Source organism: Mus caroli, unplaced genomic scaffold, assembly GCF_978045245.1.
Source record: "Mus caroli unplaced genomic scaffold, Mus_caroli_1 scaffold_9, whole genome shotgun sequence".
NCBI lineage: Eukaryota > Metazoa > Chordata > Mammalia > Rodentia > Muridae > Mus > Mus caroli.
Genome location: NW_028227264.1, coordinates 29,157,711 through 29,172,302, shown reverse-complemented (window position 1 = coordinate 29,172,302; position 14,592 = coordinate 29,157,711). Strand labels below are relative to the sequence as shown.

The 14,592-nt window shown below is 41.7% G+C and overlaps 1 pseudogene; it reads right to left on the bottom strand.

The window, feature by feature from the left end:
- Positions 1 to 878: 878 nt before the first annotated feature.
- LOC110303754 (interferon regulatory factor 7 pseudogene) lies at positions 879 to 2,606 on the bottom strand (annotated as a pseudogene).
- Positions 2,607 to 14,592: the final 11,986 nt, after the last annotated feature.

Genomic DNA, 14,592 nt, shown 5'->3' with positions numbered 1-14,592 from the left:
ACAGCCAGGGCTATACAGAGAAACCCTGTCTCGAAAAAACAAATAAAACAAAAACAAAAACAAAACAAACAAACAAACAATTTCCTTACGTGCCAGTGAGGTGGCTCAGCAGGTAAGGGAGCCTTCCAGCACAAGCCTGGTGTCATGAGCTCAACCTGCTTCAGGACAGAGGGACTCTATTCTGAAATATAGGGAGAATCTCTTGTCCACTGTGTGGAAGCATCACCCAGTAAAAAGCTGATGGCCTATTAGCAAAAGGCAGGATGTAGAGGGTGGAAGTTCTGGTAGGAGACTGGAATTCTGGGAGATAGTCTGAAGTGGGAAGATTCTGATGAAGTCAGATGCAAGATACTAAGGAGAGATAACTAGCCTTGTGGGAGACATAGAAGAATTCAAATGGGTTATATAAGTTGTGAGTTAGTCGGGGAACGAGACTTAGCTTATGATCGAGGCATTTATTCATAAATAAGTAAGCCTCCAAGTCATTATTCAGAAACTGGGCCACGGGGGTGGGTGGGGGGAAAGCCTGTGGGTACTCTGAAATGTCCTGACTCCCTCAACTCTCAAGTGTTCTAACACACCAAGGATCATAGGTTGGATGACAGGATCTCAGGAGCTTGATAAAACACACACAGACACACATACACACATCACACAATAGTAATAATAATAATAACAAATAGTAATAATAATAATAAAATTTAAACAACTTCTGGGATCATTAGTGTATTTACAGATATAAAAATGAACATAATCACAATATTTTCCTTCTGTGATGACCACTGTTTCTATAGTCCCTTTGCTACTACATGGGGACCGTGTCTTATATATGTTACTCTTTTTTTTTTTTTTTTTTTTTTTTTGATTTTGAACTATTTATTGGGAGGTGGGTTCTGAATCAAGGCCACTGACCCAGGTCCATGAGGAAGTGTTCAATGTCTTCGTAGAGACTGTTGGTGCTAGACAAGCACAGGCCGAGACTGCTGCTGTCCAGGGAGGACACACCCTCACGCTGCACGCCCTCCAGGTGTGCCTTGCATACCCATGGCTCCAGCTTCACCAGGATCAGGCTCTTCTCCTTGGGCCTCCCTGCTGACAAGTCTTGCCCAAAACCCAGGTAGATGGTGTAGTGTGGTGATCCTTGCCGCCTCCGAGCCCGGAACTCCTCCAGTTCTCGGAAGTGCTGAAGTCGAAGATGGGGGTGTGGCAGTTGCGCTCCAGCAGCTGGGGTGGGGTGGAGGGGTCGGTAGTGCCCATAGGGCTGCCTACCTCCCAGTACACCTTGCACTTGCCCATACGCAGGGCCCACAGGGATGGTCCCCGAAGCTCCAGCTGAAGGCCAGGAGACACATGCTGTAGAAGCGTCTCAGTGTAGTGCAGCTGCTTCTGATCTGGGAGCTCAGCAGGACTGGGAAAAATCACCGGCTGGGGCTCTGAAGTTCTTACTGCTGGGGCCATGGGGCTGTACAGGAACACGCATCTGGGGTGCCACACCATTGCCTGTAGCACTGTGCGGCCCTTGTACATGATGGTCACATCCAGGAACCCAAGGTTGCGCTCGGTGAGAGCTGGCTGTTGAGGCCTGGGACTGGGTACAGCTTCCACCTGCCATGCTGCATAGGGTTCCTCGTAAACGCGTTCTTGCTCCTGGCCAGGAGCCTGTGGTGGGACGGAGTCTGCCCCAGACTTGGATTCCTGTATGTGGCTGTACTGCAGAACCTGTGTGGGCAGAGCATTGCTGAGGGTCACTTCTTCCCTGTTTTCCGTTGCTGGGCCCACAGCAGACCCAAGCTCCGGGCTAAGTTCGTACACCTTGTGCGGATCAACCGGATCCCCTGAATTGTCTTGGCGCAAGATAAAACGCCCTGTGCTGTGGAGTGCACAGCGGAAGTTGGTCTTCCAGCCTCTTCGCTCTCTTCGCTCAGCAGCCTCAGCCTCTGGGGGTGGCAGGTTAACTCCACTAGGTGGCCACCTCCCTCGGGCCACAGCCCAGGCCTTGAAGATCTGTGCATCTGCTTCATCCAGATCCCTACGACCGAAATGCTTCCAGGGTACACGGAAGACTGTGCGAGCCTCGTTCAGCCACTGCAGCCCCTCGTACTGGCCGCTACTGACCTCACCCAATAGCCAGTCTCCAAACAGCACTCGCTGGACCCCCCTCACTTCAGCCATTGCTCCGTCTACACAGGCAGTCTGGGAGAATCAAAGTAGGTGATAGTACGCTGTGATGCCTTGTAGTCACTGGAGCAGTCAGCTATTACAAATAAGGCCCCTTGGATGCCTCTATGGTTTTAGGTTGTAGCCACAGATAGTGTGACCAAGTTTCATAAATGTGTTTTAAACGTTACAAGTGTGGGTAACGGGTAGGAATTTAAGTTTCACAAGTGTGACCCAGGTATTAGGGTGTTGAGGGTCACAGATGAGGTTTGAGAACTTGTAGCCACCTAGGTTCAGAACTCAGTGTAGATTCCTCTGCCAAGGTGGCTGTAGATGTGACTACAGATGTAGCGGGAGCGCACACGTGATGTCACAGGTGTTAATCCAGCATCCGGGCCTGGATGGGTTGTCACAGGCTGGACCCTGGTACCGGAGCCGCCGGGACGGGGTTTTATCTCCTATATGTTACTTCTATTATGCGACAGTGAGACCTCACAACATGGAGAAAAGAAACTCTACTTGATAGAAGTGTTTGAATTTGTCAGTGATTATTTGCAAGTATAGAAACCTTAAAAGGGATGCGAAGATTACTGACTTTTACATACCATTTTCTCTCAGTGTAGTTCTTTTAATTGACTTCATCTGGATTTTATCATACAGACTGGATTTCTTAGAAGTTACTAAATTGCCAATTAGCCAATTTGACTTCATCTGGAATACAACCCAAAAAGCAAGCCGTTTAAGTGTCGGTAAACAAAGTTTAATTACAACGCTGGTCAGTGTCGCTGCTTGTAATTACACCTCACCAAGATGACATCATCACACAGCGACAGAAGCAAGTCTAATCTAAAGCTGTTTTCCTCAGAAAGGCAGAGTCCAAGATCAGATCTTGCACAGAGTAAATAATTTATTTTGAGATGTGAAGCTGAATGATGGAACAGAGTCCTAAAAAAATGCCTCAGGAAAGGAGAGAAGACTCATCAAGAGCAAATTGTCAAGATGGTTGCCTCCGTGGCTAACACTGTCTCAATCCCACAGGACCCTTAGCAGAGTCATACAGTGTGTGTAGGGATAGCCTACCCCTCAGATAGAAAAGATACTGATTGACCAGTTCAAGTTTTCATTAGAATAAGATTCTTGGTGTGTGGAAGCACCATTATATTGCTGCATCTCTATGAAAGAATCAAGGACTTTACAATGTACACAAAGACCTGCTACACAGGAGGGGCAAAGAATCCCAAGAGGAATCCCAGGAACATCCCTGCCAGATTATTTTGTTGTAGACATACTGCTTCTGTGGCGTTAAAATGAAAAGATGGGCCAGGGAAAGGTGAGGGACACAAACTACAAAAAAAACAAGAAACTGGAACACAGTCCCACAACACCCAGAGGAAGCTCAACTCTCAGGTGCTCTAATATGCCCAGGATTATAGGATGACAGGATCTCAGGAGCTTGATCACCCCAGAATTTCAGTATCTCAGAGGCAACTTGACTCTCAGGAGCTCTGACATACCCAGGATCTCAGGATCTCAGGATCACAGGATCACAGGATCACAGAGACAGCTGGACTCCTAGGAGTTCTGACTCAACCAGAATTACAGAAGGGACAGGGCTCCAGTCAGAGACAGCTAGGGCAGGTAGCACTAAAGATAACCAGATGGCAAGAGTCAAGGGCAAGAACATAAGCAACAGAAACCAAGTCTACTTGGCATCATCTGAACCCAGTTCTCCACTATAGCAAGTCCTGGATACACCATCACACCAGAAAAGCAAGATTCAGATCTAAAATCACTTCTCATAATGATAATAGAGGACATAAATAACTCCCCTAAAGAATTACAGAAGAACACAACCAAACTGGGGAAGGAAATGAACAAAATCATCCAGAATCTAAAAGTGGAAATAGAAAAAATAAAGAAATCAAAAAATGAGAAAACATAAGAAAGAGATCAGGAGTCATAGATGCAAGCATCACCAGCAGAATACAAGAGATAGAAAAGAGAATCTCAGGTGCAGAAAATACCATGGAAAACATGGACACAACAGTCAAAAACAAATGCAAAAGGCAAAAAACTCCTAACCGAAAACATCAAGGAAATCCAGGACACACCGAGAAAACCAAACCTAAGTATAGTAAGTATAGAAGAGAGTGAAGATTCTCAACTTAAAGGGCCAGTCAATATCTTCAACAAAATTATATAAGAAACCTTTCCTATCCCAAACAAAGAGATGCCGGTAAACATACAAGAAACCTACAGAACTTCAAATAGACTGGACCAGAAAAGAATTTCCTTCCCTCACATAATAATCTAAAGTACCAAATGCACAAAACAAAGACAGAATGTTAAAAGTGGTAAGGGGAAAAGGTCAAGTAACATAAAGGCAGACCTAACAGAAATTACACCAGACTTCTCACAAAGACTATGAAAGCCAGAAGATCCTGAGCAGATGTCATACAGACCCTAAGAGAACAAAAATGCCAGCTCAAGCTACTCTACCCAGGAAAACTCTCAATTACCATAGATGCAGAAAACAAGATATTCCATGAAAAAAACAAATTTACATAATGTACTTCCACAAATCCAGCTCTACAAAGGATAATAGATGGAAAACTCCAACACAAGGAGGGAAACTAAACCCTAGAAAAAGCAAGAAAATAATCATCTTTCAATAAACCCAAGAGAAGATAGCTGCACAAACACATTTCCACCTCTAACAACAAAAATAACAGGAAGCCACAATCACTTTTCCTTAATATCTCTTAATATCAGTGGGCACATTTCCCAATAAAAAGACAGAGACTAACAGACTGGATATGTAAACAGGAACCAGCATTTTGCTGCATATAGGAAATGCACCTCACAGACAAAGACAGACACTACCTCAGAGTAAAAGATTGGAAAAAAATTTCCAAGCAAATGGTACCAAGAAACAAACTGGAGTGGCCATTCTAATATAGAATAAAAGCAACTTTCAACCAAAAGTTATCAAAAAAGGATAAGGAATACACTTTATACTCATCAACGGAAAAATCTACCAAGATGAATGCTCAATTCTGACCATCTATGCTCCAAATGCAAGGATACACACATTCATAAAAACAAAACAAAACAAAACAAAAAACTTTACTAAAGCTCAAAGCACACATTGCACCTCACACAATAATAGTGGGATATTTCAACACCCCACTCTCAGCAATGGGCAGATCATAGACACAGAAACTAAACAGAGATACAGTTAAACTAACACAAGTTATGAACCAAATGGATTTAACAGATATCTATAGAACATTTCATCCTAAAACAAAAGAATATACCTTTTTCTCACCACCTCAATATACCTTCTCCAAAATTGACCATATACTTGGTCACAAAACAGGCCTCACCACATACAAGAATATTGAAACAATCACATGCATCCCATCAGATCACCACGGACTAAGTCTGGCCTTAAATACCAACAAAAACAATGGAAATCTCACATGCACATGGAAGTTGAACAATGCTCTACTCAATGATAACTTGGTCAGGAAAGCATAAAGAATGAAATTTAAGACTTTTTAGAATTTAGTGAAAATGAAGGCACATCATTTAAAAACTTATGGGACACGATGAAAGCAGTGCTAAGAGGAAAAGCCATACTTCTAGTGTCTCCAAAAAGAAACTGGAGAGAGCTTACACTAGCAGCTTGACAGCACATCTGAAAGCTCTCTGACAAAAGAAGCAAATGCACCTAAGAGGAGTAGAAAGCAGAAAATAATCAAACTCAGGGCTGAAATCAAACAAGTAGGAACAAAAATAACTAAACAAAGAATCAACAAAACCAGAAGCTGGTTCTTTAAGAAAATCAAGATATATAAACCCTTAGCCAGACTAACCAGAGGTCACAAAGACAGTATCCAAATTAATAAAATCAGAAATGAAAAGGGAGACATAAAAACAGAAACAGATTAATTAAAAAAAAAAACATCAGATCCTACTACAAAAGCCTATACTCAACAAAATTGGAAAACCTACATGAAATGGACAATTTTCTAGACAGATACCAGGTACCAAAGTTAAATCAGGATTAGATAAACCACCTAAATAGTCCCATAACCCCTAAAGAAATAGAATCAGTCATTAAAAGTCTCCAACCAAAAATAGCATAGGACCAGATGGGTTTAGTACAGAATTCTACTAGATCTTCAAAGAAGACCTAATACCAAAGAGGAACACTCCTGTATTGTTGGTGGGATTGCAAGCTGGTACAACCACTCTGAAAATCAGTCTGTCAGTTCCTTAGAAAATTGGACATAATTTTACCTGAGGACCCAGCTATACCACTCCTGGGCATATACCCAAAAGATGCTCCAACAAGGACACATGCTCTACTATTCATAGCAGCCTCATTTATAATAGCCAGAGCAGGAAAGAACCCAGATATCCTTCAACAGAGGAATGGATACAAAAATGTGATCCATTTAGACAATGAAGTACTACAACTCAGCTATTAAAAACAATGAACTCATGTAATTCTTAGGCAAATGTCTGGAACTTGAAAAATATCATCCTGAGTGAGGTAACTCATTCACAAAACAACATACCTTGTATGTACTCACCGATAAGTGGATATTAGCCCAAAAGCTTGGGAAACCGACAATACAGTTCACAGACCACATGAAGCTCAAGAAGAAAGAAGATCAAAATGTGGGTGCTTTGGTCCTTCTTGGAAGGGGAAACAAAATATTCACAAGAGCAAATATGGAGACAATAAATGCAGCAGAGATTCAAGGGAAGGCCATCCGGAGACTGCCCCACCTGGGGATCCATCCCATATACAGTCACCAAATGCAAACAATATTGTGGATGCCAGGAAGTTTTTGCTGACAAGAGCCTGATATAGCTGTCTCCTGAGAAGCTCTGTCAGAGCCTGACAAATAGAGAGGCAGATGCTAGCAGCCAACCATTGGACTGAGCATGGGGTCCCCAATGGAGGAGCTAGAGAAAGGACTGAAGGAGCTGAAGGGGTTTGCAACCCCATAGGAAGAACAACAATATCAACCAACCAGACCCCCCCCCCCCGGATCTCTCATGGACTGTGAAGTAAGAGATCTAGATCATGAGTAAATGTTACTGCCTATTTCTGCCAGCCCACACATTAATTAGGAAGGAAACAAAACATTAACTAGCAAAATATTCACATTATAACAATGACCCATCATCACTGGATGGATTTGTGCCCTTCCAAATCAATACCCTAACTGTTACTGTCCCAGAATGTGACCACATTTACGCATGAAGTCTTTAAGGCAATATTTCTCAACCAGGCTGTTGTTCTACCCCTTGGGGTAAAACAGCCTTTTCACACGTGTCTAATATCAAATATTCTGCATATTGGATATTTATGATTCATAACAGTAGCAAAATTACAGTTATGAAGTTGCAACAAATAATTTTATGGTTGGGATGTCCACAACATGAGGGACTGACTGTATATATATATATATATATATATATATATACACACACACACACATATATATATATATATATATATATATATATATATATATATATATTATAGAGTCGGATCATTAGGAAGGCTGAGAACCACTGCTTTAAAGAGACAGTTAATTTCTGATGACATCATTAGGGAAGATGTTAACTCAGTCTGACCTACTATCTTGACAGAGAGAGATGAGGTGCTCAGAGAAGAAAGATAATTTGAAAATGGGGGTGGGGTATGGGTGTTGGGGTGAGCACGACTCAGAGAGAGAGACCTGAGCGGACACCAGCCCTCTACTCTTGATCTCAGGCTCTACAGATCCATGAAAAAATAAGTTTTCTTTCCATTGTTTAGGGCACGTAGTAGTACTTTGTAGTGGCATTCTTGAAAACAGATAACCACTCCAGACAGGGAGACTGGGCAAGCCCAAGAGTCAGCAGTATGGCAACGAGGGGTTTTGAAGAGCTGGCCTTTCCTTGCCAATGAGAAGAAGGACACACAGGAAAGTCCATGCAGTCTACCTTGAACTCTCAGCAACTACAAATGGAAGGTCAAAATGATGTTGAGAGCTGAGCCTACTGTTAGGAAACACTAGACACCCAGGAAAGATAGCACAGTGCAAAAGTAGCTCCCCTTCCTTGTTCTCCATTAAAAACTGTGCTAGGGATGAAGAGATGGCTCAGACACTCGGAGTTTGGTTTCCTGAGGCAGCTCACAGCAGCCAGTGACTCCAGCTCTAGGGGATCCAGTGGCCTCCTCTGGCTTCCTTGGGCACTGCCGCACACAGGTGGCCCATATACACATATACATAAAATAAAAATAAAATAAATCTTGAAAATCAAACCCAAACTAACAACTGTGCTTTTAGAAGTCATAATTCATTTTTTATGGCTTAAATTTGAGCTACGGAACCCAGCATACTGCTTATAACTTTCTGAAACCTCTGGGATCTTATTCACAGCACAAGCAGCACGAACAAGCTTTTAACTAGTGCAGGATGGCTCGGCTCTGCCAAAGGAAAGTGGAAATACTGGTCTGGAGGGGGAGTTCATCCCAGAGCCCAGAGCACAAAAACCAGAGCAATCTAGGAAGGGCAGTGTGGTGTTCTGTGTTTATCTTACTCACTGGAAAACATACCTGTCTACTGACTCTTTCTAGGTCACTTACTAGCAAAATAAACATTCTGAAGGCCAGGGTTATGGTATCACACTGTTTAACATGCTCAAAGCGTTGTGCCTCAAACTAGCTAAGTGGATAAAATATATACTAAGGAAGGAATATATTCTAAGGAAGGACTACTATCATGTTTAAATTTTCATAACTTTAAATTTTGTTCATGGCATTTCTAATCCCCCACATTTTTTAATGCAAGTTTCTTTGAGTGAACCACACATAAGTTTTTGTGAAAAATCAAGAAATTAAAGCCACAATTATTACCAATGGCCTATAATCTCTCCTTATTTCCCCTCCTTCTTTTCTTTCCCCTCTTCCCCCTCTCTCCTTCCTCCTCTTTTTCCTCCCTCCTTCTTCTATAGGATGCTTTCTTGATCCAATTCAGTTAAATGTTAACCATTTCATTTCAAGAGTGGCTGAGAATCCCACAAAGCCATTGTCTTTGTAGCGTATCTTCCTTTGTTGGAGCCTCTCTAGCATAGCATGTGGTGAAATGAGCACCCGGCATGAGTGTCGTCTGTGGTGGTGAGTTAGTCCTATGGACTCATTCTCTTGTTTCCATAATGTACATATAAATGTAAACACATGAGCCATAAAATAAATAAATGAAATGAATGTCAAGCCTTTGTAGCCACATGCTGCTTCGTATGCTGCCTCTGAAACCCTAACTTAATACTAGACGGAGAAATGGCATACGTCATGAGTATTTGAGGTGTGTACTTGGGTCCAATGAGAAAGAGCAGGGTAAGATAAGTTGAATGATTTTATTGTGCATCTGTCATTGTTTATTCAACTGAGTAAAACTGAAGCTTCAGCTCCAGATAGATGTTGTTTGAACCAATTATGCCTTACATGTGCTTGGAGGAAATTCAAGAATCTCCCTAGGTTTCAATCAAGGCATTGAGAACAAAGGGTGCAATACAACATGAATCATGCGGTTATTGCAAATTGTAGCTGAGCTAATCCATATCAGACCCTAGGACAGTGTGTGGAATAAGGTTAGATGCAATGTTAACCACAAATTGAAGCAAAGCAACATAAACATTTTTATCATCTGACATATCCTATCTACAAAATAGAGGTAATAACATCTCATTTTAAAGATATTGTGAGGAAAAATGAGCTTATATAAGAAAATTGGCTAAGAAAAAATGCTTAGAATGGAAAACATAATCAAGAAATGCTGACTCTTATTCTCATTGGTATTTCCATTGAAACAAGGGTTTCCTATATACAGGCTTATTTTAGCATCCTTATGATTTGGCATCCCCTGGTGTTCATTTTGGACAACACAGTTTTGAATCTATTTGTAATCACTAATTCACAAACTATTTTGCCTTGTCCAGATGAGCTGTGAGTTTTAAATATTTCTATTGAAATTGATTTATTTTTAAAGTATTTCATACACTAACTTTTTACCATGAAAAATGAGTATAGATTTAATATACACTAAACAATAGCCTAATAATAAACATAGAAAAAATACCTCCTATAACACTTTGGAAACTTAATTCCCTATTGGTGGATTTCATGATATAAAGAGTTAAGGAAACTTCACACAGAAAAGCAAGTGTTTAAAATTGAATCTGCAAGATTTATGAAAAGTTACTTTGGAGGACAGGAGTGATAGCGTTTCCTCAACAGATACCAAATGTACAAACACAGCAAGTTACAGAGTCACTTGCCTCACCGAGGAAACTACAAACTGCTACAAATGGCTGACTTTGTATGCACATACTGACTGGACCTGAGGCAGTACTTGCAGTGGTCATCGGGAAAACAGAAGACCGTGGGCTTGCTTGACAGAAAGTCATTATTTAGTCTGTAAATGAGGCCACTGCATATTCACAATTTCCCCTCAAAACTCAATGCTTATGATTTGTCGTATGCATGTGTGTGTATGCATGTATGTGTATGTGTAAGTGCACACATGCATGCATGTGTTAGTGTGTGATGTTTGCAGATAAGTAGGTTGGAAATCAGGGGAGGTGAAATAAAAATAATAAAATAGAAAGTAAAATTCTGACTATATAAGAGGAATAAAAATGATTATTTTTCCTGCAGGATATTGAATTTTGCAAGCAGCCTGCTGGATCAACCTTGCTTTTAGATTAATTTCATTCATCTTTCAGGAGAAGTTTCTGTGCTCATTTGACAGACAGTAGTGGGTAGTTGTGAATTTCCCATTCTGAGCTGGTTAGGCTGTTACACTGCCAGAGAACTCCTGGAGCCTGTCCTGCCCTATCAGCTTCCTTCAGTTTTAAGTGAATACTTTAAACTGTTGACCCAGCTCATGACTGGAAAAGCTTTTTTTTTTTCTTACTCCAGTGGAAAAATATATGGACTAATAAATAGAATAGATATGCAGAATGTGTAGCATCCCAGCAATGGGTATGAACATCTATGCAGCTTAGAAGAAGCCATCTTTTTGGCCAGACAAAGACTTTCCAGTGCCAGCTCTCTGGGGTCCTCCATACTCCTAAAAGCAGCCCTTTGCCTATTATCTTATAATTAGTTATATATATATATATATATATATATATATATATATATATATATATATCCTCTCATATATCACATCCCAACTGCAATTTCTCCTCCTCCTCCCCCAGGGTCTCCCTCTCCCCCTCCTGTCTCCCCCAGCTCTTATAAGTAAGCACAATTAACTTATTGGTTACTCAGAGTGAATTTGATAGAATACTACTTTGTCACTGAACCCTTATAAGGCTGCGGATATTATTCATGATTTTCCAGGAAGAAATTCTCATCAGGGTGCCCCACCCAGTTCTATCAAAACATTGCATTTTTACTCGTGTGGTATCCGATTTTTTTTTTTAAATAAAACTCTATAGAAATGATCTAAGCCTGTGGTCTGCTCCAGTTGGCATGCTCCTTCCTTCACACTATACTGAAATGTCCACCCCTCCTTCCTGGATAATTTATACTGTTGGTATACACACCTTTCTAGACCAGTCCAGCCTTTGAACACTGCAACAGAATGTTACTTACGAAGTTCACACTTGGGAATCCTACAACTGAGTTAAGAAACAAGAAACAGGTTCAAACAATCTTGGTCTACAAATTTACATTGCACTCCATTCATAGTTATCCAGGTGGCACACATTGTATTGCACTTTTTTCAAACTTTAAGGAAAATAAGTACAGCCAACGTATTGAAAGGTAGTGATTTTTGATTCCTTCTGTTTTCCAGATTTAACCATAGGAATATTTGAAAGTATAACTAGATTTTTCCTGGTGCTTATAATAGTTCACATAAATATAGAACCCTTGTTTATCCAGTTCATTTATGCAATTCATGTTGATGGGCATTTACAAGTTTGAAAATTTTGGCTATTATAGCCAGTGCATGTGTCCTTCTACACAGACAGGGCTAAGGAGGGTTCTTCCAGTTGTGATGAGGTGGAGACCCAGGCATGAGCCAGATGGACTGAAGCTCCAATATTTCAACTTTGTTGTGTACTGCTCCACTATCCTTAGATGCTTCTGTGCAAATTTACCTCAACCATGAGTAAAAGCAGCATTGTTTTTCCTCCTGTGGACACTATTGTTTGGTGTTATGATCTTGATCGTCACGTGGCTTCAGAAGGATCACACCAGGTCAAATAGGTCCACGTGAGGTTTATTGGGGTAGGGTGGGGGGCAAGGTGGCAGTGGAAAGAGAAGGGAGAAGAGAAAGAGAAAGGGAGAAAGATCAGGGGTGCCTTTATATATGGATGCTGATGTAGTCACAGATAAACTTGGGAGGTGAGCCAGGTGGATTCTGGGAATATGGTGTTTGTTAACTTGGCAATTGGTGTGCAGGTCATGCCTATGTGATATCACAGGTTTCGGAGGTCCTGATACCAATATACCTCCCTTCTTGTTATTATAAAGAGATAGAAAAAAGAAGAGGGGCAAGCTGATGGTGAAAAAGGAATGAGGGCATTGTGTCTCTTAAGCTACTTCCTGCTGTCTAGGGGTGTCATCAATTTTGGTGTGCAGCTGACTTTCACCATCGGGATCCACTTGGTAAATGTTCGCATCAGATTTCTCTGTGGACAGCGGATCTTCTGTGGACAGTGACTGGTAGTCCTGTAACAGGAACTGATTAATAGTTTGGTTAGATTTTTTTTTTTATTTGTCGTTGAAAGAATGTAGAAACAAGATTAATGAGGCAGGGAGCAAATAATAACGCCAGGATGACTAGAAAAGGCGTTACAAAAGAGAGTTATCCACTTCCATATAGAGTTTTCAAAAATCCCAGAACTGAGTGTCTCACGTTCCTTGAAATTCTTTATGTCTGACTGTAGCTCCTGAATTTTATTTCTCACTATCCCAGATTGGTTGATGTAGAAACAGCATTTTTCTTGGAGGAACAGGCAAAGACCACCTTCTTTAGCTGTCCAGACTTTATTGCAGAGGTGTATCAGTTTTGAGGGTCTCGAATTGGGCGTTAATTTCAGAGATTTGAGATTTTCCAGGAGACATCCCAGTGGGGTGCCTGGAGGTATGTTTGAAGACAATTGGGTGACAGGGGTAGGGCAGGGAAGTTGTCACTGAACTTTTTGTGCCAGCATCCTAAGAAGAGCTCATCAGCGGGTTAGTATAAGGCCAAACTAGAAATTCAGATCATCACATGAATAACTAGAGGCTACAGCTGCAATTTTCCCAGAAATTGCCAGAAGCAATTCAACCTGGTACCAGGAATTTTGGGCTGGCTGCAAGAGCTCAAGGGATTTATGGACTGCTTTCAAGAAAGGAGTCACCCAAAGGCCTATGTCCTAACTTGTCGGTCAGCCAGGAGACCAGTCATAAGAACTGGGGCATTGAAAGCCAACACCTTAACCCAAAAGAGGCTGTCCTATCTGGGCATATAGGATCACTTCCACCAACTGGAGAAACTCCTTACCAATTAATATGCCTGTGTGTTTGCAGGCTTCTGCAGTCAGGTAGCAGGAAGCGTGGAACAGTGTGGTTGGTTGGTGTGCCCAGAAGCACATGGTAGGTCTCGGTGGCACAACTCACGTAGTAGAAGTATGTGTCTCACAAGATGGCAACAGTGTCGATGGCGATGGTCTGCAGCAGCAGTGGAAATCCACGTGGTGGATGACGGTAGGTGCCAGCTGATGGAGTCCACATGTTGTAGCAGTTGCTGCAGGTGGTGTCGGCCATCCTCGTGGTTCTCCTGCAGCAATGGCAGGTTCACCTGGTTCACCTTCATGTCAGGTAGTGATGGCTGCCTGGACCCCACAGCTCCCCTGCATAGAGATTACCGAAATCTTTGGCACCAATGTTATGATCATCTTAATCGTTGCACAGCTTCAGAAGGACTACACCAGGCCAAACAGTTCCACGTGAGGTTTATTTCGAGAGAGAGGGGCAAAGTGGTGGTGGAAAGAGAAGGGAGAGAGGGGGTGGGGAGACAGTTTCTTTATATATGGATGCTGACATAGTCACAGGTAAAGGTGGGAGATGAACCAGGTGGATTCTGGGAATATAGTTGCTGTTTCCTTGGCAACAGGTGTTCGGGTAGCACCTATGTGATATCATGAGTTTCGGGAGGTCCTGATACCAACAGATAGTCCCTGCTCTTTAGATCTGTAAATGTGCAATCTTATCTTGAAGAGATATAGATTCATAGTTCTTGGATTATTAGTGACTCTGGGCAAGTGAGTTGGGTTTTGTTTTTTTGTTTCTGTTATTGTTTTATTGTTTTGTTTTGTTTGGGAGCTCATGGGCCATTTATGATCCACTACTTTTTTATTCCAATCCCT